Below are 25733 nucleotides of genomic sequence, written 5' to 3' on the forward strand. Positions count from 1 at the left end.
GAATTGGCAATAATGTAGCTGGATTCAACGTGTTGCATCTCTTTATGTGTATATGATTTGCTAACAGTGTCAGCTCATAACCAGATAATCGCGCACTAGTTAAGTGTTGTGTCTTAGTCCTGTTTAACAATGTGTCCACAGCATGTGGAACCATAACAATCAATGTATTATCCATTACTAGGCCAGCAGACTGTCGAATAGACATAGCTGCGGCGGCTGTGGCTCTCAGACAACTTGGCAGTGCCCTCGCTACCGGGTCCAAGTTTGACAAAAAATACGCGCATGGACGCGGTCTGTCGCCAAAAGGCTGTGTTAACACTGATATTGCGCAACCATCTTTCTCATGAACATACAATGTAAAAGGCTTGCTGTAGTCAGGGGTACCCAATACAGGAGCTGAACACAATGCATTACGCAATTCCAAAAAACTTTTCTGACACTCTTCAGACCATGGGATAGGATTCGGTGTGTCTTTGCATGTTAATGCTAACAACGGTTTTGCCAACAAAGAAAAATTAGGAATCCAATGCCTACAGTATGAAGTAATGCCCAAGAAAGCACGCACTTCTCTCTGTGTTCTTGGCACACTCAACTGTGCAATGGCCTGAATTCTTTCTGGGGTCAGTTTCCTTCCCTCCTTCGATAAGAGATGACCTAAGTAGGTCACTTCTTGTCGACAATATTGCAGCTTTGAGAGAGACACTTTGTGATGAAAGGCAGACAAATGACGCAACAATGACAAGGTAGCTTCTTTGCAAATCTTTTCAGTATCTGCGGCGATTAGTAAATCGTCAACATACTGAATAAGGATAGTGCCACTAGGTAAAACAAGTGCATCAAGCTGCGCTTTTAAAGCCTGACTGTATATTGATGGACTTTCACAGTAGCCCTGAGGAGCGTGTTTAAAGCGGAAGCTGCGACCTCCTAAACTGAAGCCAAAAATGTCTCTGCACTCCTCTGCAATTGGGATGCTAAAGAAAGCATTCTTTAAATCGATCACTGAGAACCATGCAGCGGAGGCTGGAATCATGGTTAACAAGGCAGTTATATCAGGGACAACTGGAAACTGTGGTACAACAATCTTATTAACCTCTCTAAGATCAATCACAAATCTGTAAACAGGTGGCTGTGAAGGGTCCGTTTGTTTTAAGACAGGTAAAACAGGACTATTGCAAACGTTGCCTCTTGTCTCTTCAATCACACCCTTCTTGATCAAATCGCTGACAATTTCTAACAACGCTTTCTGACCTTCATTGGAGATCTTATACTGGGGAATGCGTGGCAATCTGACATTGGCTTTTAAAGTGACCACATATGGCGGTATTTCCAGGAGACTCACATCATTGGGACCAGTGGCCCAAAGGGCATCCGGAAGGGATGACAATTCAGGTGGCATTGCATTTTTAGACAAATACATCGGGGAAATCACTTTCTTGCCTAATGTAAGTTGTACTCCTGAGGGAGAACAATACAGCGTTGCATGCAATCTTTTTAGCAAATCTAATCCCAGCAAATTTTCACCACAACCTGTTGTTAGAATGAGGGGTGCTTTTAGCTCACAAGGTCCAACAGAAAGTAACATAGGACTAGAAATCGGGTTCCTAACTGGGGCGCCAGAAAAACCTACTGAGACATTCATTTCGCCAGACAAATGCGCGCCAGGGAGTTTTGAATGCATGATTGAACTCTTTGCAGCACCAGTATCCAGCAGAAAGGGCTCCGTTACATTTGCTGTAGTTACTTTAACATAAGGTCCGCTCTGATCCACTGGCACTGAAACAACTCCCTCTCTCTGTCTACGGCTGTCCTAGTAATCATCATCTTCTACATTGTCGTCTTTTGCATAATAATCATTATTGTAGTACTGAGCTGTATTACCAGTCACTTTGGCTTGCTGATCAAAACTATTTATGGTAGTTTGAGGCGGAAGAGGACGCGCGTTCTGGGGAGCATTTCCGCGCCCTCTGCCTCTAGGAGCTTGCTGACCATCTCTACCTCTTGCGCCATACACATTACTGTTACGCTGCATTAATTTAGGGCAACTATATTTAAAATGACCTTCCTCTTTGCAATATGAACATTGGTTGGGACCTACAGGGATTCGTGGTTGATAATACCCATTCATTTGCTGACTATTCTGAAACTGTTGGGACTGCTGATAGATACCTTGTGTTTGGCTATAATTACTCTGTCCTCCACGTGGCGGATAGGCCTGCTGCAAGAGGACCTTTGTTTTAAGTTCTTTCGTTTTCTTATCTGTTCTATCCTTCTCATCTTTGTCTCTATTCTCATAATACTGTGCAGTAGCCAGTATTTGCGCTGAAGAGGAAACAGCCCAAGAACTTTCTGAGTCTTTTAATTTTTTACACAACTCGGGAAGTAGATTCTGCATAAATTTATCAACGAATAACCGTTGGCCACCTTCAGTGCTCATGTCTTGGCCACTGTGGTCGATAAACGTTTCTTCAAACCTGGTGAAGAAATCAGATACTGTCTCATCTTTCTTCTGCTTGCATGCGGATAGTTTGTCCCAATTTACGCGCATCGCAGGCATTATAGTTTTCATGTAGGTAATAATTCTACCAGGGAGCTCTGCTACCAAAGGCTCAGGTTTTGCACAACCAACTTGTCAAGCGTCTGCAGCAACGATATTAGCCCATGTGTCACCCAATTCTACAGCGTGATCTATATTACGAATGGATCCCCATAAAGGCTGTGGAACCACATTCCCAAACAGCATATCTATGTCGGCCAAATTCATTACACAAGATTCTGCAGTTTGGGATAACTCCTTATAATAACCGGTAGGGTTTTTACGGGGGTCAGGCAATGTCTGTTTAAGCGCTATTACTTCAGATCGTTTCCAAGGGACATGCACCCAAACACGTTGAAAATGTGCTAAGACAGGTGGATTAGCATTTGGATCAGCAGGTCTCCAAACTGGGGGAACCTCACGCATCGGATATTGGCGCGCTTTTACCTCCTTCCCCACAGGGAAATCCTGGTCAAACAATGATTGCTGACAATCGCCATTTCTGAGGGACAGTAAAGTCGCAACTGCTTTATCTACCTTGGGGCCCACAATTACACCTGTTTCGAAATCAAATCGCACTCGACACAATTCCTGTGGGTTTGGGTTTGCACCCTTATCCTCCAATTCCTCACAGAGGAATTCACACATTTTATCAAAGACATACCTCTGTTTTGGGGCATCCCATTGGTGAAAAACATTAACAACCGATTCCACCTCATAGAGTGAAGGGAAACCAATCCACCTACGCGCCAAATGATCTAACACCTCTTTCTCTTCGGGACCAGGCAGCTGACTGCGCAATTGCTTACGCTGTAAGGCGGGAGTCGCACTGGATGACCCAAAGAGAGGCGACATTAAACTAGTAACTACATTAGCCAGTCGTTGTCGTGCTGAAGGAGAAGTTGAGGCGAAAACAGGGGGATAAACAGAGGGAAGAAAAACAGATTCAGATACAGGTACCTGGGTAGTGTAAGAAGGAGCGCCAGGGGAAGCCGCTGGCGTGCTAGGCAAAGTCGCAGAAAGCGCGGGGGTAACAGGTAGCAAAACTGGTGGCCCTTGAGAGGGCTGCACTGCAGGGATAGGAGCCAGCTGAAGAGCAGCTGGCAGCTGCGGGAAGGCTTGTGGCATATTTACTAGAGGCTGCGCATTTACAAGCTGTGGAGGTGCAGTGGCATTTTGCGCATATGGGGGTGGCGAACTTAACAAATGGGACATTAGGGAATCTTTTTCTTTCTCTTTTGTCTCATCTTGCACAAGGGGTGACAAAACAGGGTAACATTTATCAATCCCTAGTTTGCGCTGTCTATGTAACTGTTCCTTCATTTGTTCCTCCTCATTATCTTTCAATTGCACAGCTGCTTGCATCACTGACATACCTCTCTCTCTCTTATTTCTTTTCGCTAGCTTAATTTCCTTCTGTTTGGCTTCCTTTCGCCATAGGCGGAAAGAATCAAACATCGCCGGCCGGGCTTTCTTTTTAAACAATTTAACTTCCAAATTATCTAAGATATCTGTATCGAAACTACTATTTTGGGGCCATTTTAAAACACCGTCCTTTCTGGTGTATCGGATCCATACTTCATTATATGCAATGGGGCCCACGCCATGTTTTACATAAAGCTCATAAGTTGGAGTTCCAATTGGAGGAACCGGACATGAATCCTCTAACTGGAAATCCCTTCCACAACCCAAACAAAACAATCTACAAAATACACTAGAACCAGGCATCTTCGCTCACTAGTCTAGTTTCAAACGTCAAAGGATTATCGAATACGATAGTCTCGTGAATACACGAGTCCTCTGGCTTTGGGACTTGCAAGCACCAAATCAAAATGATCCCGAAGGATACCAAATTCAAACTAGGAGACGCTCCACATATACTTAACTGAATATTGATGATCGATGGCGTCACCAGAAGACTCTCTCGATTGTTTCGCTCTACCAAAATCGTCAAGGGTCCAAAACAGGGCGATTAATCAGGGCAGCAGTCCTTCGTAGCCGTCGGGATGCGGAGAACCTCGCAGAAAAGACTTTCGGACCACGTCGACATGCAGGGGTCGATGAAGTGGCGGCCTTCCTCCAGAATTTCCACACGAAGCTCCTCACGAACCTCTGGCTTGGACCGGTACCGCTGAAATCGCCCCACGTTGGGCGCCAACTGAAGTACTGGGTATTTTAAGCCCAGCGGTGCAGGGGAACACACCCTATGACTTCGGGGTTCTTCCTGTTTCAGACCTACAGAAACACAGAGTCTTCTGGGTGAAGTCAAAGATCAGTTTATTGGCTGCAGACCAATTACAGGTATCCTAGAAGTACAACAGCGTGTATGTTCTCAGGAAACTGCTAAAAATCACAGAAACGGGCTTCTCCTTCAATACAGAATTTCCTGCCTCAGGCATACATTCCTAGGTTTATGGTATGGTCATTTAAAGTATACATTACAAACGAAAAGGCAGAGTCATGATGACCATCCCACATTCCAGTTAAGCCAGCCCGCAATTATTTACACAGCAAGGCTCAGATCCCACATCAGATATCGATAGGCCCCAATAAACATGAGCATCTCCTGTTTTGGGAAACAAGCCATAAAGCAGGAACAGTCAGGTGAGAAAGAGATTAGCTGGAGGCTTGTGTAGGATGAAAAGACTTTATGGTGTGTCAAGCCCTGATGCTAATCACAGGAAGCCAGAGGACGGGGAACTCGTGGGACCAGTTTGACCTGGGGCAGCGGAGCCAAGCTGCCCAGGTCACAGAAAAGTCAAAGAGGAGCACATGTGCTCTAAAAGGCCCGTATTCGCTTCATGCTATATAGCCCATGTGAGGGCAACCATAAGATGGCCACCGATGCAAAATGGAACCCACGTAGTGATGTAAAATAGCGTATACACAGTGCATTCATAGATAAAACGTTACACAAAGCACTTGTACATACCGCATTAACCATTCGCGGTTCACTATTACCGAGATAGACAGGGGTAGGGCCCTGCCTCCTATGCGGTCCCAAATTCTAAAGTACGACACCCATAGGATGTGCATCAATGTGCCCACCTCATCGCAACCCCTCCAACAGGTGGGGCTGCGGTCTGGGTTAATATTATTAAGTCGGGCTGGGGTCAGGTACCAGTAAAGGGCAACTTTAACCGCTGCTTCTCTACTCGCTGTATTTCTAGCGGTATGATTAGCTCTATAGTAGATCTGTTGCCATTCCTTCAGTGAAAAGCTCCTGCCTAACTCTGTCTCCCATCGTCACTGCCCAGTAGAGCGCTCCAGGGGAGCCGGGGGACGCAGCATGAGCTAGAGTTCAGAAATCAAGTGGCGGTCAGAGTGCTTCGATAAAAGCCATTTCACATAGGTCGTAAGATGTCTACTAACCAAAGGCCGCATGTCGGGGTGCGTCAACCAATGTCGAAGCTGAAAATATTGGAATCGTTTGGGGTTTTTAATGCCATGCCAGTCAGTCAGCTCAGTAAATGAGAGGAACCCATCTATATCAAAGAGATGCCCAGCAGACTTACAGGCCGAGGCCCTCCACTCCGGGAATGATCGTGCATCGAGCCCCGGCGGGAAGTCTGTGTTATCGAATAGGGGCGTAAGTGGCGATGGGAAGGAGGTGAGATGTTGCTGGGTCACCACAGCATCCCAAACCCGTACTACTGAGCGAGTGATAGGAGACCTGTTAAGGTATGCTGGTCTATCTGAAGGCTTCAGAAATGGTACCTTCCACAAGGAGAGACCTGCCATCGCCCTATCTTGAAATAGCCATCTTTTTTCTGATTCGGGCCTACTCAATTCTACCAGATATACCAGAATTGCGCTGCTCTGTAATAGGTCAAGAGGTGGGGAATTCCCAGCCCCCCTTCATCCGGGGATCGGTAGGCAATCTCTCGACGTAAGCGCGGGCGCTTCCCTGCCCATATGAAATGGTGAAGCTGCCGTTGTAATGCGTGAATGAACCGCAGGGGGGGGTCCTACCGGGATAGTCTGAAAAATGTATAATATTTTAGGCAAAATGGACATTTTAACCGTAGCCACTCGGCCCAACAGCGCCATTTGCGAAGATCTTGAGTGATTTGGGAATGAAGATTGGAATAATTGCGAGTGATTGTCTGATCCGTGGACGGAGTGAGAATGATCCCCAGGTACGGGATTTCAGATTGTGGGCGCAAATCCCGGAGTTCGGGAAAGGTGCCCTCAGAAATATGCTCGTTGAGACCCAGCGGCAGCCACATTGATTTCCCCACATTAACTTTAAGGTAGGGGTGGGCGGAATTTGCGAAATTCACTGCTGCAAATTATCGTGAAAATGTTAAAAATCTCCGCAAACACGCGGAAATATCGCGAAGATTCGGAAGTTTTTTTCCCGCCCATTCGCGGTATTTTCTGCGTGGTCGCGGCTCGCCAACTTACCCATGCGGTTGCTCACGGGCGCGGCCATCTTGTTTTCACTTGTCTCGCGGTGCATGATCGCGAGAAGAAAGACGTGATCGTGCGACGAATGACATTACTGCGGGCGAGAACTGTCACGAGATAGCGCAAATGGCTACCAACAATCCAACATCTCGTGGAGAACGCGACCGGATCGGGAAAACTTGTCGGCGAACGTGGGGATGCAAGTAAGGCGATCGCGCGCATGCGAGAATGTATTATTTTACAGCGCAAGCAAGCAAAACATTTCCGGTAAAATGCGGATTGCGGAAATTTTGACATTTTCGCGCTCTCCGCGGAACGCGTAAATGTCAAATTATCGCAATTTCCGCGGAACGGAATTTTAGCCCAGGCCTACTTTAAAGCCCGAAACCTCGCCAAAATCAGTCAGCTCTTGTAAAAATGCTGGAACCGAGCGGCTGGGAGTATCAAGGGTCGCCAAAATATCAGCATATAAACTGACAATGTGACGTTCCCCCCCAAAGGGAATACTCGAGATGTTGGGGTTATCCCTAAGCCGTTGCGCCAGGGGTTCGATATATAGCGCGAAGAGCAGGGGTGAAAGAGGACACCCCTGTCTGGTGCCCCGCCTGATATCAAATGGCCGTGAACTAATCCCATTGACCCGGATCGTCGCCGTGGGTCTATCATAGCAGCTCGCTACCCAAGCCCTAAAACAATCCCCTATGACGAAGCGCTTGAGCGTCTGATCCAGGACACCCCAGTCCACCCTGTCAAACGCTTTCTCAGCGTCGACTGAGAGTAACAGTGCATCCAAGCCCATATAGTGAGCTTTATCAATTAAGTGCATCAACCGCTTGGTGTTGTCACCACATTGCCTATTGGGTATAAAACCCGATTGGTCGGGTTCAAAACTGCCCGGCAATCGGGGGCCCAAGCGAGCCGCCAAGACACCCGTAAATAACTTGAGGTCCAGGTTAAGTAAAGAGATGGGGCGATATGCCGCACAGTGAGTGAGGTCCTTCCCAGGCTTGGGAAGAACCACGATATCAGCCTCCAGCATGTCCGTCGGGATAGAACCCGGGCCCTCGAAAGAGTTGAATAAGTGAGTTAAAATTGGGGCAAGAGGCTGGCAGAAGGCTTTATAAAAACCCGCCGAAAACCCATCGGGCCCCGGGGACTTCAGGGGTTTGAGACGGGAGATCGCACTAATGACTTCCTCGACCCTGATTGGCGCATATAGAGCTATAGCGCCAGATGAATTTAAAGCAGTCACCGCTGCCTGGTTGAGGTACGCTGCCCCCGAGCTGTTGACCGTAGGGTCCCTACGATACAGAGTGGCATAAAATGCACGGAAAGTTTCGGCAATCTGTTCATCGCTTTCAACCCGCTCCCCGGACGAAGTGTGAAGGGCCGCAATTTTAGACCGTTGAGCCCTAGCTCGGAGTTTGCTCGCAAGAAGCTTCCCTGTCTTGTCCCCCCCGACGTAGTAGGAATGTTTGAGTCGTAAAGCAGCGTATTCTGCCCTATCCAAATCCAGGCTAGCCAGTTGGGCCCGTGCCGCTTTCAGCTGCTGCCACATTCGCGGGGCCCCAGTACGACAGTGTACCCTCTCGAGTTCCGCCACCTTGGCCGCTAATTCTGCCTGTTTCTCTTTACGGGCCTTGTTATCAGCCGCAGAGATGGCGATTAGTTCCCCTCTCACCACCACCTTGAGGGCCCCCCAAAGTGCAGTTAGAGATACGGCCGGGGAGTCATTGAGCGACAAGTAGTCAGTGATGCATTTATGCACCTGCTTGGAAACATCTGGGCGTTGTAGGAGGGATTCCTGAAGACGCCAGTGTCCCTTTGGACGATGTAAGGGCCGGAGATCGAGCGAGACAGTCCCCGCATCATGATCGGATAGGGCCACCGGGACAATCTCCACCGTCCCAACCAGAGCATTAAGGTCAGGTGTCCCTAAAAAATGATCCAATCAAGCATACGTTTGGTGTGCATGTGAATAAAATGAATAGTGCATGCTGTGAGGGTGAGCCGCTCGCCAAAGATCCGTCAGTCCCCTACTCTGCAGCCACTCCCTCCCCACACTCGAAATCGCCCCTGCCCCCGTGCCGCTGACCAGATCTATCTCTAGTGGGGTCCATGACAAAGTTGAGGTCGCCGCCAATTAAAATGTGCCGATCGTGGTGGCGAAGTATTTCTGACAGGGCATCTATGAAAAAGGGCTCTTGCCCCTGATTGAGAGCATAGAGGGAGCTCACTTTAACAGGGGTACCGCCCACCCGGATCCTGTACGCTAGGAGCCTTTCTTTTATCTCAGCGATTTTATCACCAATGCTGCCCTGAAAGTGTTGTGCTGCTAATATAGCCACCCCCCTTTCTTATCCGGCATAGAAGAATAGAATTGGTGAGGAAACGCACGAGATCGCATCCTGTGCCAGTCTTTTGGTAGGAGATGCGTTTCCTGCAACAGGCATATCGAGGCCCCAGAATTCTCTAAGTAACTCAGAATCGCCCACCGCTTGATGGGCTTATTCAACCCCTTCACGTTAAGAGTGAGAACTTGAATTGTCATAGTGGACCTAGTAGAACTGTGAGGGTATGCGCAATGAGCAGCGACTGATAGTAGGTGCAAACAGTTGATGCGGCGACCTCGCCCCCGGCGAGCTCACCGTCCTGGAAGCAACCTGCCCCCGAAAACTCCCTATAGCCACACACCGGGATCCCCCCACCCCGACTCCGCAACTCCCGCCCCTCCTCCCCCCCCCCCAAATCCCAACTAAACATTCCAAACAACCAACAATGGTTAATGTCCTCAGCCCTAGCTGCAGTCCAGTGAAAGAAGAAAAACAGGGTGAGCATCATGTTCAGGCGACCCGGGCTCCCCGCCCACTGCCCCCCCCCTCACCGGTAGCAGAAGTGTAATGCAAAATAACGTCCCCATAATGCAATTACGGTGAGTACGATCTAGAAGTGTCTCTTGTTACTGCTGCGAGGGCCGCGGCCCTTTCGGTGGTCATTGTGGCACGGTCCGGTTTCACTTGTGCCAAAGACGAGCGTCGGCCTCCCACCGATTGCCAGCCCTCCCTGGAGGATCATTGCGAGGGCTTAGGATAGGAATCGGGACTGCTCTGAGCAAGGCCCAGTAAGTCGGAGACCTCTCGGTAAGAGCGAACTTGATGCAACCTGCCGTTCCATTTGAAGATTAAACGGAAGGGATGGCCCCACGAGTAGGACACGCCGTTGGACCTCAGGAAAGCAGTCGCATCTCTAAAAGCCTTCCGTTTCTGCAGGATGATGGAGGCTAGGTCCTGATAAAGAGTGATAGCCTGCCCCTGATATGCAAGGGGTTGCTTGAGGCGAGCTTACCTTAAAATGCGCTCCTCCAGGGGAAAGTCCGGCAGGAAGGCCAAGATATCTGGGGGGGGGAGCCGGCGCTTTTCTCCCAAGGCCCACCCTGTGGGCGCGATCAATGCGGATTTCAAAGTCTTGGTCAACCCCCAGAATGTCCCAAAAGAGGCCCTGTAGATATTCAGTCAGATTTTCCCCTTCCATTTGCAATGGGACCATCCGCACGCGGATGTTGTTGCGTCGAGATCTATTTTCGAGGTCCTCTGCATGCGACTGAAGGTCGACCTGCTGGTCCCAAAACTGAAGGACCTCTTGTTGCAGCTGCTCCAGTTCTTCCGCTTAAGAATGCTCCTCGCTCTCTATGGCGGCCACGCGCTCCCCCAGCTCGTCCACATCTCTGCAAATTTCTTGTACTTTGCCCGCCACCTCTTGTTTAAGTGTTTGAAAGTCCGCACGGAGGGTGTTAAAGAGTGACTCAAGGAAAGCCCTGGTGATGGGCACCTCCCCCTCATCCTGTCAAGGAGGTTGCGCCGGTGAAGGCGGGATAGGGCTTCTCCTATCTCCAGCTGCTGCCCCTTTAGTGAGCATGTCTTTTAAAGAGCGGTCTCCTTTTTTCCGCATGTTGGCCATGCTGCCACCACCCGGGAATGGACCGAGGTATGGCTTGGTGGACGGAGCCGCGAGCCCGCGTGCGAGGTCCACCCAGACCCCCCCTACAGAGTCCTGAAGAGGTGACTTGCCCAGATCCTCCACCACCACAGGCCGCTGACTAACCTTTCCACGGTGGTCCTACCGGCCGCAGATGAAAGGAAGGGGGGATAGAGGTTGGGCCCCAGCAAAGGCGAGAGTGAAGGCTCCGACTAGAGGAAGGGTTCCCCTCAGCTAACGCTTGAGCAGGCAGCACCACAAGGAGACCCCGGTGAGGGCCAATATAGCGTCGATAAGTCCGTGGCCAGGCCAAGATGTCCGCGTGAGGAGCTCCCAACAGGAGCAGCAACCCCAGGCGCACCAGAGAGAGCGGAGCAGACCCAAGACCCAAGGTTCACTGTTGATGCTTACTTTCAAAGCCCCAGTCCCGGAGAGCAGCCCCAGAGGTCTTGAGTACATGACAAGGGGCGAGCACCAATAGTCTGGCAGGATTGAAGGCCCCCGGTCAAGTTCCCCCTTCGCCGAGACCAACTACCTCCGCAGACTGCAACACAAGGCGCGAACGAACGGAGGCAAGCCGGGCCACAGGTGTAACTCTCAGGAAGGGATGATGTGCCTCACGCCGCTCAGACAGGGACCCTCCCCAGCAGTTATCTGGATCAGAGTAGGCAGTGTGCGCCCCACAGATGCCCACCGCTCCACTGCTGGAGTCACCCACCGTTAGTCAGATGGTTGAGGTGGAGGCCGCCGATGGATCCAGAACTCCACACCACTTCACCAGATCAGGAAGGCACGCAGCGCTCCAGACCTGTAAAGCGCTGCATGCTGGGGAAGGCCGCACGCTGCTGGACAACCAAAAGCTGGGGAGGGCCAGACATGGCCACTCCACACGCCCCTCTCACTCTCCAGGGTAGGCAATAAAGAACCAGGGCCACTCCAGTCTCTCTCGGCCCAGGGCAGTACCACCACCGCGTCAGCCCCGACTGCTGCTCTCACCGACTGCCCGGGCCAGGCCGGCACTCATAGGCTCCAGGGCCGGTGGGCGCCCCCTAGAGGCTCAGTCCAGCGCCGCTAGGCCCGGGATCCCCAGCCCACGCTACTCCGACGCCAGGTGAACGACCTGTCCATGAGGCGCAGGTCCGGGCACAGGTCCGCGTGCCCCGTCCCAGCACCAGAGCCCGTGCGTTGATTCTTGCTGGCTGTCCCCCAACTGCTGCTACCTCAATGCCAGGCCGGCGGATGAGCGGATGAGCTCACACTCCCACGACTAGGCCTCAAAGCCACGGCCTCGAGTTGCACGCCGCCGGGTCCACTGCAGGTACATCCAGGCGCGGGGCAGGTCGCACACCCGCACCCCCCCTACTGCGTCAGAGCGGCTCAACGACCGCTCCGCGCCACGGCATAAGCACTTCCTCTGAAGGACTGGATCCCGGGCAGACACCGGGCCAGAAAGGTAGTCCGCCGCCGGCACCAACTGCTACAACCCGGGCGCCATGTTGCTTGTGGAGCGCCAAATCACCACCAAGGCTGTGCGAGGAGATCGCCGCCCAGATGGCCCAGCAGGCCCGCCAGTGTTGCACTGCTACACCCTGCTTGGCTGACCGCCCCTGTAAGTGGAAGGTAGGGGACGACCTGCGCCTGGGGACCGGGGAAGAAGGGCCGCTGCGGGGAGCCACAGGAGACCGTGTCCGATCAGGTCACCATCTTGGCCACGCCCCCCAGTGATGTGTTTTTGATGATTTTCTCTAAGACATTGTCTGGGAATGGTTACAGGGAGATTGGTCTGTAGTTGGCGAGCATTGAAGCGTTTGCTGAGGGTTTCTTCAGCAATGGGAGGACAGCTGCATGCTTCCAAGCATCTGGGAAGGTCGCAAAAGAGGTGGAGGCATTCAGAATGTGTGGGCATGGCGCTTATGAGTTTCAGTTATCTGTAGTAGGTGAGGTGTGGATAGGGATCCGATTGGGCCCCTGAGTTGATGGACTTCATGGCGGCAGTAGTTTCTTCTGCCGTGAGACTTGTTTAGCACTGGTTTTCTGGATAATATCGGGAGGCATTTGGTGAGCTCTGTCAGGTCTTGTTGTGGGTTGAAGTCACCGTAAATGATAATTTTGTTGCTAAAGAATTGAGATATATTGTTGCAGAGGTCCTGCTAGGGGGTGATCAAAAGGGGGGTGACCACTGGTGAGGTGAAATCCTTCACAATGGCAAAGATTTATCCACTTCTGTTGATGTTGGCATCAATGCCATCCGCCGGAGTGGCACATTTGGTGGAAGCTTCTCATGGAGGATTGGAACATGCTCCTATCTACATTATCCTGACTTATTTTCCATGTGCGCTCCAGTTGAATGGAATGGAATTTAATCAGTCTGAGTTCCTTCCTCTTTGTACCATCTAGCCTGTGGTCTAGATCTTGTTGTAATGCTAAGTGTGAGGGAGGTGTAGGGAATATGCACAGTTGATGATGCAACTGTTTAAAGTCTTGATGGCTTTTGGAGATGGTGTTGTTGTGTTCGGGTCAGTGTGTGTTGAGAGTACTGTTCCAGTCCTTGTCAGTGATGCAGTTTCTGTTTTGGTGAGTTAGTCTGGTGGTGATGTGTGTGCATTGGAGTGGGACGAGGATGGGGAAAGGTACATCTATGTGGAGTAAAATATAATAAATCTAAAAAGATCTGGAGGGGATTGTATCAATATTGGGGTAGCCTCCTGGATTCATACAGTCGGAGAACATGGACTTTGGACTGTGAACTGGGTGAACTGACAGCTGACAAGGCCTAATGCAAATGTGACCAGGTGAAGGGGAACAGTAGTGGAGAACGGGGACTGTTAATGGACAAGATAATTGACCGTATGTGTAAAGTCCTGGCAGAGTAATATAAATCTTGATTGTGTACCAAAATGTTTTAAAATGTTTTTTTTAAAGACTAATACATCTATACTTACCTCTGTTTACTAACATTCAGAATATTGTTGTTTTTGAAATTCTTGCTATAACATTTTTGTAGCATGATACTTAGAAGCCTATATTCTGGCAGTGTACAAGTTAAACTCACTCATTACGTTTGCTTGCTTTGTGCAGCTGGGTATGGTTTGATCGTTTTTACCAGAGTTGCTTTTGTTGCCCAGTCCAGCCCTGTCAGCCAGACTTCCTGTCCTCTTCCTGAAGTAAAAGTAGTCATGTATACCTAGTTTTTGGGGTGAGGTTTTATTCATAAACAGTATCAGTTCAAGTCAGACCAACAAGTCATTCAGAACTGGTGCAGCGCTTACAGTGTGGGACAAAAAGTAACCATCCTGCCATAATGATATCAGTGTCTTTTCATGGCCTTCAGAGATGGCCTGCACAGTAACATCTTTTCTATTCCAGTCAAACTAGAGATATTGTATAACTGTCAGCACATTTGTGGACCAAGTTGAATGAAATTAACCTGCATCGTCTATGTTTTCCATTTAATGGTTTGACTTCTGAGTCTTTCTTATCTGTTAGCAACTATAACAGACCATCGAATACACCGTACATCCTGAAATCTGATAAAATAACACTCCCATCACAAGGCGACTCTGAAGACATTTCTCTGGTTCTTTATCAGACGCAAGAAATGGCCAACATCTGGGATGATAGAGGTAAGCTCACAGATGTTTAAGGTCACTATAAATCCCTGGTCACTGCCCAGATTTAATTACGCAGATGAGGGCTGGCATATAGGGACGTTGGGAATTTGCGAAAGTTCTGCTGACCCTGATTGGCTCCTATGGTTAGTGAAAAGTCAGTCACGTTAGAGACACATGAATGATGTCTTTTTAGAGGCACCTGCTTGGCCAAGGGGTTTGCCCTTTGATTAGTTTGGTGGGCTTATTATGTATGTAAAACTGCACTCTGTAACAGGCATGTAGTCAAACAGTCTGGCCTACATGAATTCGTCTATGTATCTGTGTGTTTCTGTGTTCCCAGTTTTCGAATCAGCATTTTTTTCAATAGGAGACATTGATCACGCTGATGGTCTCTTAATTTGCGACCATTGAAACTCTTTTATGCAGTGTGCTGAGATTTTATCATAGATAATGGGGTAGTTCTTTGCTGCTGACATGTTTCATATCAGTGTTTAGCTCCAATAGATGCCAAAGATGTTCACTTTTTCGTAAGAATGTTTACTGATGGTAGCTGCCTTGATGAGTGCATACCGTCCCACTTTCCCAAGGACCTACGTCAGTCCACTCCACCTATTTAATACACATACCTGCTAACTCTCTATCTTGTCTCCATAAAGCAAATCTTCCAAGATAATTTGCCCATGTGAATTTCAATAGGATCTGCCATTTTGTAACCAACACCTACATAGGTGGGCACACCCTCCCATTAATTTCATTTTATTTATACTGTTGTGGTTCAGCACTGTAGACCATTTTCATTTCATCTGCAGCTTAGATGAAGGGATAGCTAAGTAAAATTCTAACAAAAGCCTATGGATCTGCTTTAGCCCACACAAGCCTCGTGGAGTTGGGGCTACCAATATCTTGATTTGACTACGCTTGCTCCCTAGGCCACTTCTAGCTGCACTGAAAGATAGTCTATGAATACAAATTGCTCCTATCTGGTGCATGAACTGCTCATTGGGCTTTAGAGCAGGAAAGGCACATCAGAGCAAATTATAAAATTCTCACTGAGAAGGATGAATGTTCGTAAACATATATTTCAGGGAGCCTTCTTACTCCAAGAAGAGATACAGACTTAAAAGACAAAAGAGATTAAAAACAAAAAGGCTGAAGGCAAATGAATGAGCTAAATGAATTAAGAATTATGCAAACATTTGATTGAAAAGAAAGGATTTTAAATTAAATGAAAGATAGTTCCATGAGAATAGTGTTGCGTAATTTCATATCCTGGGACGAGAATACACGCTTCCTTTTGAGGCGCTATAGCGTGGTGGACAAACAAGTTGGTCAAGAATCTCAAGTATCAGGTCTGGATGAGGTTTGCTTATACATTACGTTATTTAAAATACCTTGATTTTTTAAATAGGGAGATATGCGGCAGACCTCTAGGTCATCTGCAAGTGTGCTTCCACCATCAGAGGATAATTCACTGTTTAGAAAAAGGGAAAACAAAAAGCCGACACAGGTCAAAGGGTGGAATGAAGGGACAAGTGTCAAGTGAGGCCTTTACAAACTTGTGGTTTGACACAAATAATCAGCAACTTTGCTTGGTAGTTATGGTGGACTATGCATGCACACTCTGAGGGTTTCTCATCCCTCGGTCCTTATTTACCATTTCATTTCAAAAAGTCGTTTAAAGATCAACTCGTAAATTTGAGGTTGGTTCACAAGTCGTACCCCTATTGTGAGTTCCCAGTGTTTACAATCCTTGTTGACACACTGGCAACATTACACAAAGAAGGAGGAATTTCGTGATCTTTAATGGAAATTAAAAGGTCTGGAAGCCTTAAAATATGGAAGACAAGCTTCTTAAAACAGCCAGGACTTATATAAAGGACATGTTTGCAGCATGAGTAGGGATGTATGAGCGTTGGACTCGTATACTTTATCTTGTTTTTTAGGGAGTGGAGCAGCTCGAGATGTCTCCTTCTGGAAAGCTGACCACTGCTGCAGCCTGGGTCACATCCCCGTTGATAATTAGAATAAGCCATCTGGAGTATTTGCAAAGGATATTAAGGCAGGGACTCTGGTGAAGCCTATCTCCTTTGTCCAGGTTTGGACAGATAGGGGTTTGGGAGTCCTGTGTGTCCACCCGGTTATGTAGCCCTTGGCTATGCAGCTACAGGGAACTAAGCACCACCTTCCGCTGATGACTTCCGCTGTGTTAAAGCAGAGTATGTAACCCCGGCACTTTGGACCTGGGTTTGGAATGATAGAGGAAGTGGGGCAAGGGCTGATGTCAGCATCTGGAAAGCATCTCCAATAAATCCAGAAGGTCAAACCCTCAATGCTATGTCTGGTATTAAAAGGCACGGGAACATGGATATCCCAGCCTACGTGCTGAAGAGCAAGTACGTTTTAGTTCATAATAGCAAGCCCACCAAAAAAGTAGTCCTTTATGATATTAAATATAACTTCAATGATAAGAAAATATTGAGAACGGAGCCCTTACAACTGAGCGCCAGAACCAAAGTGCAGAACTGTGCTGCTCCCGCAGATAGCCCACCTGTTTATGCTGAAAGGCAGTTGGCCTTTACTATTGAAACAGAATCTAGCTGGAGCTTTGAATCCTCCATTGAGATTGGAGTTACCGTTGAGATAAGTGCAGGCATCCCAGGTCTTGGAGAGATGTCTGTTTCCTCTTCTGTCACCACCACTTTTACTGTGGGTACCGTAGGTAGGCGGATGGAATCAAGGACTGACACTATTAATGCTAAACTCGAAGCTAGGCCCAAGTACTCTGTGGAATACTTTGTCACAGGAACGCGCTACACTGCTGACATACCCTGGACAGGAAAAATGAGAACTATCTTTGAGGATGCCACCATAAATGTCCAAGATGTAAAGGGGGAATATATTGGGGTGCAGGTGGCTGAGATTATTGTGAGCGCTGACGCTCCAATCCGCTGTGGATAAAGCAGGACGTCACAACCTTGCAGCTTTAAATCATTTGGGACTAGTCTAGACAGTCTTTTGTCATGTGCATAGGCCCCCAAATTTTCTTATGAGTACTTTAGTGGTGCTTTTCCTGTTTCATTCATGATCCACTCTGTGTCACCCAATAATGAATTAATTCTTATCTCCATCTTCATGCACTAACAACCGGTTGAAGTGCACAAACTCTCTGTGCACCCTTCACTGTATGTATTTTTACCTTTTATATGAAAATACAAAGTGCAATGCCAATAAAGTATCAGGTGACATTTAAAAAATGAGAATATGTGTGTATCTATTTTCGTACAGCCATTGACTGTGATTTCCTAGTATGCGTTTGCAAACGGTCTGCAGTTTGTTGCAGTTTATATAGGGAGCACCTTAGATGTAAAAGGTTTATTAGTGTCTCTCTTGTAGACTCTTGATCAAATTATCAATGGTGGTTCTCAAGAATGTGAGCTGAGACCTTAAATTATGTCTATGTACTAGATGATGTCTATGCCGATGGTATGAGAGGATTGGGAATAATCAACAGTGAGGCCGAAAGATGAGGTGTTCATTACTTGTGAAATGTAGCAGTTCAAATATTTTTGTTACATCAAACTTAACACACAAATAAACAGATTGCATGGAAACATTTCCTGAATAGTTTTAATTGACAGTTTAGTAGGACTTGAAGGCCACAAGATGATGCTAAAAAATGTATTCTCAACCAAGGGTACACTTAGAGCCCGATTCCGATGTTGTTCGGAAGGCCTCCGAATCGGATTTTTCTTTCCCGGATCAGATTCGTTGCCCTTGTTTCCGACCGAATAGTACAAAGGTCGGAACGAAAAAGTATGATGCGAAGATCGCAGACACGTCAACCGAATCATTTCCCAGACCCGAACCTGTCCGTACGACTAGTTCATAGCCGGACGGTGCCACACAATGGAGTCAAATTCCGACCGAGTGAGTACGATTCACGATTCGGACAGCCGCTTTGCCTCGGTCTCAGCGAGACAAGACGGCTGTCAGAATCGTACTTTGGGGTGCCATAGCAGGCCCCCCCTCACCAGGGGCCCTCCAAATCTGTTCCCAGGGTGTGCCCATAGGTCCCCCCTGTCAGACCATGAACAGTGTGGCGGGCACCATGGAGTGACCACCACAGGGTGTATGCTTTTCCACACCCACCCCTTTTTTGCTGTGGGAGTCTGTGTACACGTTCAGTAAACAAGCTCCCATTGAAGTCAATGGGAGTCTGACCGAATCGTATCTGGATGCATTCAAATGCATCGTACATGATCGCTTGGACTCCTCTGAAATGAGTCATATGGAAAGCATTCCGGACACGAGTCGTTCTGTTTGCTTTCCAAACGAGTTCGGAATAGGGCCCTTAGTGCGTAGAGTGCATGAGGAAAGAGTTGAAGGAGAATTTATGCAAGAAAGACATAATAGAAAAGTTCAAAAGTTCAAAATGACCAGGCAGTGGAGGATTTGTGTTGTATATGCAATTAGTGATATTAGGTGTCAACTTCTTTCACTTTGATCCTGATCGTGGGGAATAACTCCTTTTTTTTGTACCGGGAAAGTTGAGCATTATAAAGTTTGTGAATACATTCATCACATACAATTTCATAATCTATAAATCCCAACAGGTACACACAATTTGATAACAACTGCTTATATTATGAACAAAAAATACACCACTTGCATATAATCAATACATTTGCACCCATGTTTCAGACAATCATTTTTCTCCTTTGTTACCATTAACCTTTAAAATGACAGATTCAGTTTCATAATACTGGCACATAAGCCCCACCGATTGCTCATCGAAGGAGGAAATGAACGTATTCACTCACAGGCAATGCATAGTCCCACTATGATAATAGCAATAACAGTATTCAAAATGCAGTAGGTCTCGTATTTGCTTAAGTTAGAGCTATTGGCATTGTAAATGACGATGTCTTTTACCAATGTGTTTTGGAGTGTATGTATGTGGTGTCTAGTGGAATTATGTGGCTTGGATTGGAATTGTTAGTTGTGGAATTATGTGGTGTGCAATTGTGTGGTGTGAAGTGTATTTGTGTAGTGGAATTATGTGGCATGGTGTGTAGTGGAATTATGTGGATAGCAATTATGTGGAACTGAGTGTACTGAAATTATGTGGGGTGTAATTATTTGAAATTGTATTTTGTGTTTTGGAGTGGTATGTAGTAGAGTTTTATTATGTGGTGTGCTGTTGAATTTTGTGGTATGATGTGGAATTCTTTAGTGAGGATTGAATATATGTGGCGTGTTGTATAATTGTGTTGTTGAGTTGAATTCTGTGGTTTGGTGTCGAACTACGTGGTGTGGATTAGAAATGCGTGGAGTTGAATTCTGTGGTGTCGAACTGTGTGGATAGCTTTGCCTTTTTGGTGACAAGCAAAACAAATGAGTAGGAGCTAAGCTCATCTTTGGGTGTTAAAAATAAAGAAAATGTCCAATAGTGCGTCATTTTGGTAATATGGATCATCAGATAATTTACACACAATATATATAGCACAATATTACTGCAAAAATTGTGATGGTGAAATCTGCCAGATTGAAAACTGGCCTTGGAAATTAGGATAATTTATTTCTTAAAATGCATCCGGGGGGAGGGCAAGGTAGAAAGGTAAGACAGAGCAAAGTGGAGCGTGGAGCAACATGGAGCATGGAGGTGGAAAAAGAAGCACACTAGGAGGACAGCTTGAACATATTTGCACTCTTAGGAGTGCTTAAGACAAGAAAAAAGAAGTAAGCATTGGAATGGCACAAGTAAATTAGGAATGTTCCAGGGGAGGAACAGACACAAAATGGACAAGGCAAGCCATCAAATAAGAAGCATGAAAATAAGGGTAACTGTAAAGCCAACCAATGGTAAGCAGTGGGCTGGCTGCAAGCCCCTCTGTGCTCTTGGTAAAACCACAATTTAACAATCTGAGAGCTGTATGAGTATGTATGTATGTATAAATAATTATGGAAACCCATGTTTTGTGAATCAAATGACTTCACGCTCGTAAAAACTTTATGTGTAAGTTGAACGTACAAGCGCAAATGACTTGTGATTCTGTTTCTGACTGTAATTTCTGGTCTCTATTTTCTTTAGCCTTAACTTGTGCAGAACATAACTAAAGAGATGCTGAAACAAATAAACTTGTAAAGCCTAACACTTGATAGCCTAGATTGCATACTACTAGGCAACACTATCGGCCAACAGAATTTAATTTGTTTGTACAAATAAAACCCACAGACTAACTTCAGCGATCCCTTGTGACTTAAACCTACACAAGGAGGAAACAGAACGTACTTGCTTGATGTTTAAATATTGGTCTCTATGGAAAACAACCTATTCCTTTGATTTTGATTATTTCCCTCAGTCACATTTTAATGAGAATGCCTTGTCAGCTGGAACTCATTTGAAGGTTAGCAGCTTTAACTTTAATCAGAGAGGGGTATGTACAAAACATGTGAATGAAAGAAGCATTTGGCTCTGTGCAGCTCTCTCTTGCAGTACACTCAACTGCATCATAATGCTCATTCTAAGGGAAAATGCGTTTCTATGAATGCTTTACTTCCGGCGAAGAGATAGCCTTATAATTAAGTCTGAGCGGAGTTTGCGGATTTTCGCTGTGTGGAAGTCTGTGAAGTGCAAAAAAACTCTGCAGCGCTACGCGGAGCTCCGCAAGCGGCAGAGATTCTTTAGAGTAGTGCGGTTTGCAGTGATTTTCAGTACCAGGTGTTTGTCCGCACTGTGCAATCATCGTGAATGGCACCATGCACAGCGCAAGCGGGCACTGCTTCCTTTCTGCCGCTCGAGTAGATTTTTACTCGAGTGGCAGTTTTCTCAACGCGAACAGACGGTTTCTCAACACAAGCATACACGACGACTCACAATGAGAAATCTGACGGCCCGCGTTGAGAAATCTTGCTGGGAGGTTGATTTTCCAAGCTCGCGCTCGCCAACTTAATGTTGATGATCGCTGTTGAAATAATACTAAACAAGACTGTAGATGAAGGAAGAAGGTAGTTTATTACAAGAGACGGTTCCTCAGATTGCTTAGCCTAATGCTCCTCAGGTAAGAATGCCAACGTTCTATGCTGCACTCCTGCTCAACATTCCAGGGAGGAACCATAACTTGGGGAGGGAAATGGAGTGTGCCAAAAAGGGAAAAAACACAAGAGTGTACATATACTGTTAATATGATCCCAAAATAGTAGGAAGATTATAAAACACCTCCTTTCCCCAAAGGATAGAGAAGAAGGGATGAGAAAAAAACCAAAGTCTGAAGGTACAGTGCATAAGAAGGACAACCAAGAATGCAGTAAAAAGAAGCAAACAAAATTACGCCAGGTTAAAAGGATATTCCATAACATAATCTCCATGCCATTTGGGTGATCTTACAGATCTGTCACTCCTTTTGATCTAGGGCATGTTTATTTCCTCATTGGAATCGTCAAACAACTTGCTACCACCATTTTGTTCCGAATATGGAACCACTCTATCCATGCTCCACATTCTGCCATCAGTCATCGTAACCACATTCTTCTTGACATTTTTGATCCTTGCAGGACCATAGTATTTGTTGTAGTTGTTTGTGATGACATCAGGTCTTTTGACAAGAACTTGCTGACTCCCCATCTGCGATCATATTCTTGTTTGTATTTCTCTTGATGGCTATCAATCTTTTCCTTGGCTAACTGACCATCCCACACAAATGAATTATCTTCAAATAGCCAATTAGGCATAAGTCTGGATACAGGTTTGCGCCTCCTCAAAAGACAAAAAGGAGAATAACCAGTTACACTGTTGGGCGTCATGTGATAGGACCCTATCATGTCTTTGATAGATTGAACTATGGGCTTGTTTGCAACCATCGCTAATTGTAAAGTGTCTTTAATCATCCTATTACAGCGTTCTACCAGCCCATTTGCACGTGGACAATATAAGGGAGTGGAAACATGTTTTATGGCCAGACTAACCAGGAAGACTCTAATTTCCTCAGAAACCAACTGCACTCCATTGTCAGTAATGAGTGTGTGGGGCACACCTTCACTAGAAAATGCATCAGAAAGAAAAAGTTTTATAGCTTTGGTGTCCACTTTGTTGACAAACTTAATAGTAATCCATTTGGAGAAATAATCCACTAAAACTATAATGAACCTTTCTTGTAGACCAGCTATCTGTAGAGGTCCTATGATGTCCAGACCTACTCTCTCCCATGCTTTAATGGGAACTTGAACCTGTTCTAATGGTGCTCTCCTAGTGCTTTTTGTTTTATCGCTAAGACCACATGCATGGCACCACTTGGCCAAGTCCTCAATGAAAGTATCCATGTCGGGGAACCAGTATTCTGAACGGAGTTTACTTTTGCCTAGGCTTCTACCTAGATGTCCTTCATGAGCTATCTCACAGATGCGTTGTCTGAGTTCCACAGGGGGAACTATCTTGGCAGACTTATACACGTTGGTTCCTGCAATAGATAGTTCATCCCTAACATTCCAATATGGTTGCAACTCACAAGGAAGATCAGTACATTTCTTAGACCAACCATTAGTGATGTTTTCTATAACTGTTTTTAGTAAGTAATGTCCTTTGACATGAGATGTTTCCACTCTTCCTCTAAAATGGCAGGAATGGTCACTTGTAACACTTCAAATTCGTCCATAATTTCTTCCATATGCTTATTGAGAGGTAAACGAGAAAGGCAGACGGCAACCTGGTTCTTTGTGCCTGGAACATACTCAATCTTGAAGTTAAAATTTTGTAGGGACACCAACCACTTGCCAATCCTGTAGTTTTCTCAATAGCCGTAGAAGAAAATAAGGACACCAAAGGTTTGTGGTCAGTCCTGAGTGCGAACGGTATGCCCCATAGAAAATATTTAAAGTGGTTAGTTGCCCAAAAACAAGATAAAGCCTCCTTTTCAATAGTGGAATAGTTAACCTCAGCATATTTGAGTGTCCTGGAGGCAAAAGCTATGATTTTGTCTTTGCGCCCGTGCATTTGAGACAGGGTGGCACCAATTCCTCTGTTACTAGCATCAGTGGTAAGGAACGTGTCTTTCGTACTACCAAAATTTCCAATACATGGTGCTGTAGCAATAGCTTTTTTGAGCCTAACAAATGCAGAGTTGCGTATATGTAACCATTCAAATTTATTTTCGTTCTTAAGTAGGTCTCTAATAGGTTGTACGAGATCAGAGAATATTTTTATAAATGTGGACATCTATTCAGCCAAACCCAGGAAAGATTTGATCTCTACTTTGTTAGAAGGAACAGGAGCTTCTACCACAGACTCTATGAGATTCATCTTGGGTTTCATGCCCTCACTGGACAAAGTGTGTTCTAGAAATTCAACAGATGGTACTCCTATCTAGCACTTGTTTTTCTTAATTGTGAAACCCACTTCACTAAGATTGGTACACACTTTTCTCAGGTTATGATTATGTTCATCTTCATTAGAACCATAAATGAGAATGTCATCTTGGAAACAGATAGATTTGTCTACACCTTCCAAAACGTGTTGCATTATTCTCTGGAAGGCCACTGTGGCCGAGGCCAGACCAAATGGCATTCTTAGAAATTTGTAAGTGCCAAAAGGTTAGGTGAAAGCTGTGAGAATTTGAGAATCAGGGTACAAGGCGATTTGATGATATGCGGAGGTGAGGTCTAATACTGAAAAGAACTTGGCACCATTTATTACAGATAACATTTAATTAATCTTTGGAAGCGGGCACCTGTCTACCCAAATATTGGCATTTAAACTTCTTAAGTCCACACACATGCAGATATCATTGCTCTCAAGTTTCTTCAGTTCTTTTTTTAATGGATCTCGCATCACTAGGGGAATGGACCTGGTTTTATGTGCGATTGGGACAGCATCATTTTTAAGTTTTATTTTGTGCATGTAATTTTTTAGCAAACCCACATTTTCGGTAAAGACCTCTGGAAACTCATCACAAATTCCTTTTCCTGTTAAGGATCTATCAATAAGTAAAACTTGATCAATATTATTGGGATCAAGGGTGATACCTAAATCCTTCTGATGCTTCCACCCTAGTAAGTTACTTCCCTTTTCCGTGATGTAGATCTTCCCAAAGGTATGTCTGTCCTTAAAGGTAATGCGCATATTAACCATCCCTTTCAAAGGAATGGGATCCTTGTTGTACCCTCCTGGATGTACGTCTGGTTTTTCAAAAGTGTATTCACCTTCATCAAACATGTTTCATGTGTCATAGTCTATTAGGGTGTAAGGGGAACATGAGTCTACAAAAGCCTTAACGTTTTTGCTATCCAATTGTATATCACAAATAGGGTAACTAACCTTTACCTCCCGTATCACTATTTCCCCTCGTTTTTACCTCTTTCTATGTGTGCTGCATTCTGTAGCACATATAGAAAGAGGAATAATCCACTCAGGATTGTTTTTGTGCAAGAAGATACCCCTTCCTGCACAAAAAGAATGCTGCCAAAGTGCCTGCGTTGGACCTAAGCTCCAGAAACGGCTCTAGCGCAGGGGTGAAGGACAGGAATGCACCATATGCCATAGATACAGTGCATTCCTGGCCTTTTCCTTTGCCACAAGGCAGCACAACAAGGTGACCTGTGCCAACATCTTATACCATTATTTGTGGAAAGCTGACCAGCACTCTTCAGTCCACTTGTAAACCGTTTATGGCATTTGGAAAAATGGTAGGAAAGCGGGATGGTCCGAAAACTGTTGTATAGCTATTGATTGCAGTCATTTTATATCTTTTACACCCATCACCCCATATTTTATCAGACAGGTTCCACACATGATTTGAAATCAATGTATTTTGCATAGTTCAGGTGTTTCTTCAATAGTATTTATATGAGTTATATTTTATTATTCCAATTGAGGGGCAAGGCTACTAGTAACAGCTGATGCTGTTTTATACTGCAACACCTACTCATAGAAAACAGTGGAGGTATCAATTATTTAGGAAATAATATTAAATTAAATTAATTTATTAGGACTTTTTAAAGATATATATAATTTACTTTACCTTTAATCAAGTTATATATAAATACATCCATGTTATTTATGATAAAATATTGAAATACCCTTCACTATATTTGAAACTAAATGTAAACTTTAAGGTTTTAATAAATAATTACATTATTTTAAATCAATTATATACGTAACATTTTTGTAATTTCTGATACATAAATAAATATACACTTTTCACTTAGGTGGT

General features: G+C 45.7%; 1 pseudogene across 1 annotated transcript in view; it reads left to right on the forward strand.

Moving 5' to 3' along the window:
* LOC146871053 (uncharacterized) overlaps positions 1 to 17592 on the forward strand; it is a 36120-nt pseudogene extending 18528 nt beyond the window's left edge. Inside the window, exons 2-3 of the transcript XR_014979026.1 lie at positions 14314 to 14541; positions 16473 to 17592. The product of XR_014979026.1 is annotated as an uncharacterized LOC146871053 (transcript). The remainder of the gene's footprint in view (positions 1 to 14313; positions 14542 to 16472) is intronic.
* The last annotated feature ends 8141 nt before the right edge of the window (positions 17593 to 25733 follow it).

Source organism: Triturus cristatus, chromosome 1_1, assembly GCF_964204655.1.
Source record: "Triturus cristatus chromosome 1_1, aTriCri1.1, whole genome shotgun sequence".
Classification (NCBI taxonomy): Eukaryota; Metazoa; Chordata; class Amphibia; order Caudata; family Salamandridae; genus Triturus; species Triturus cristatus.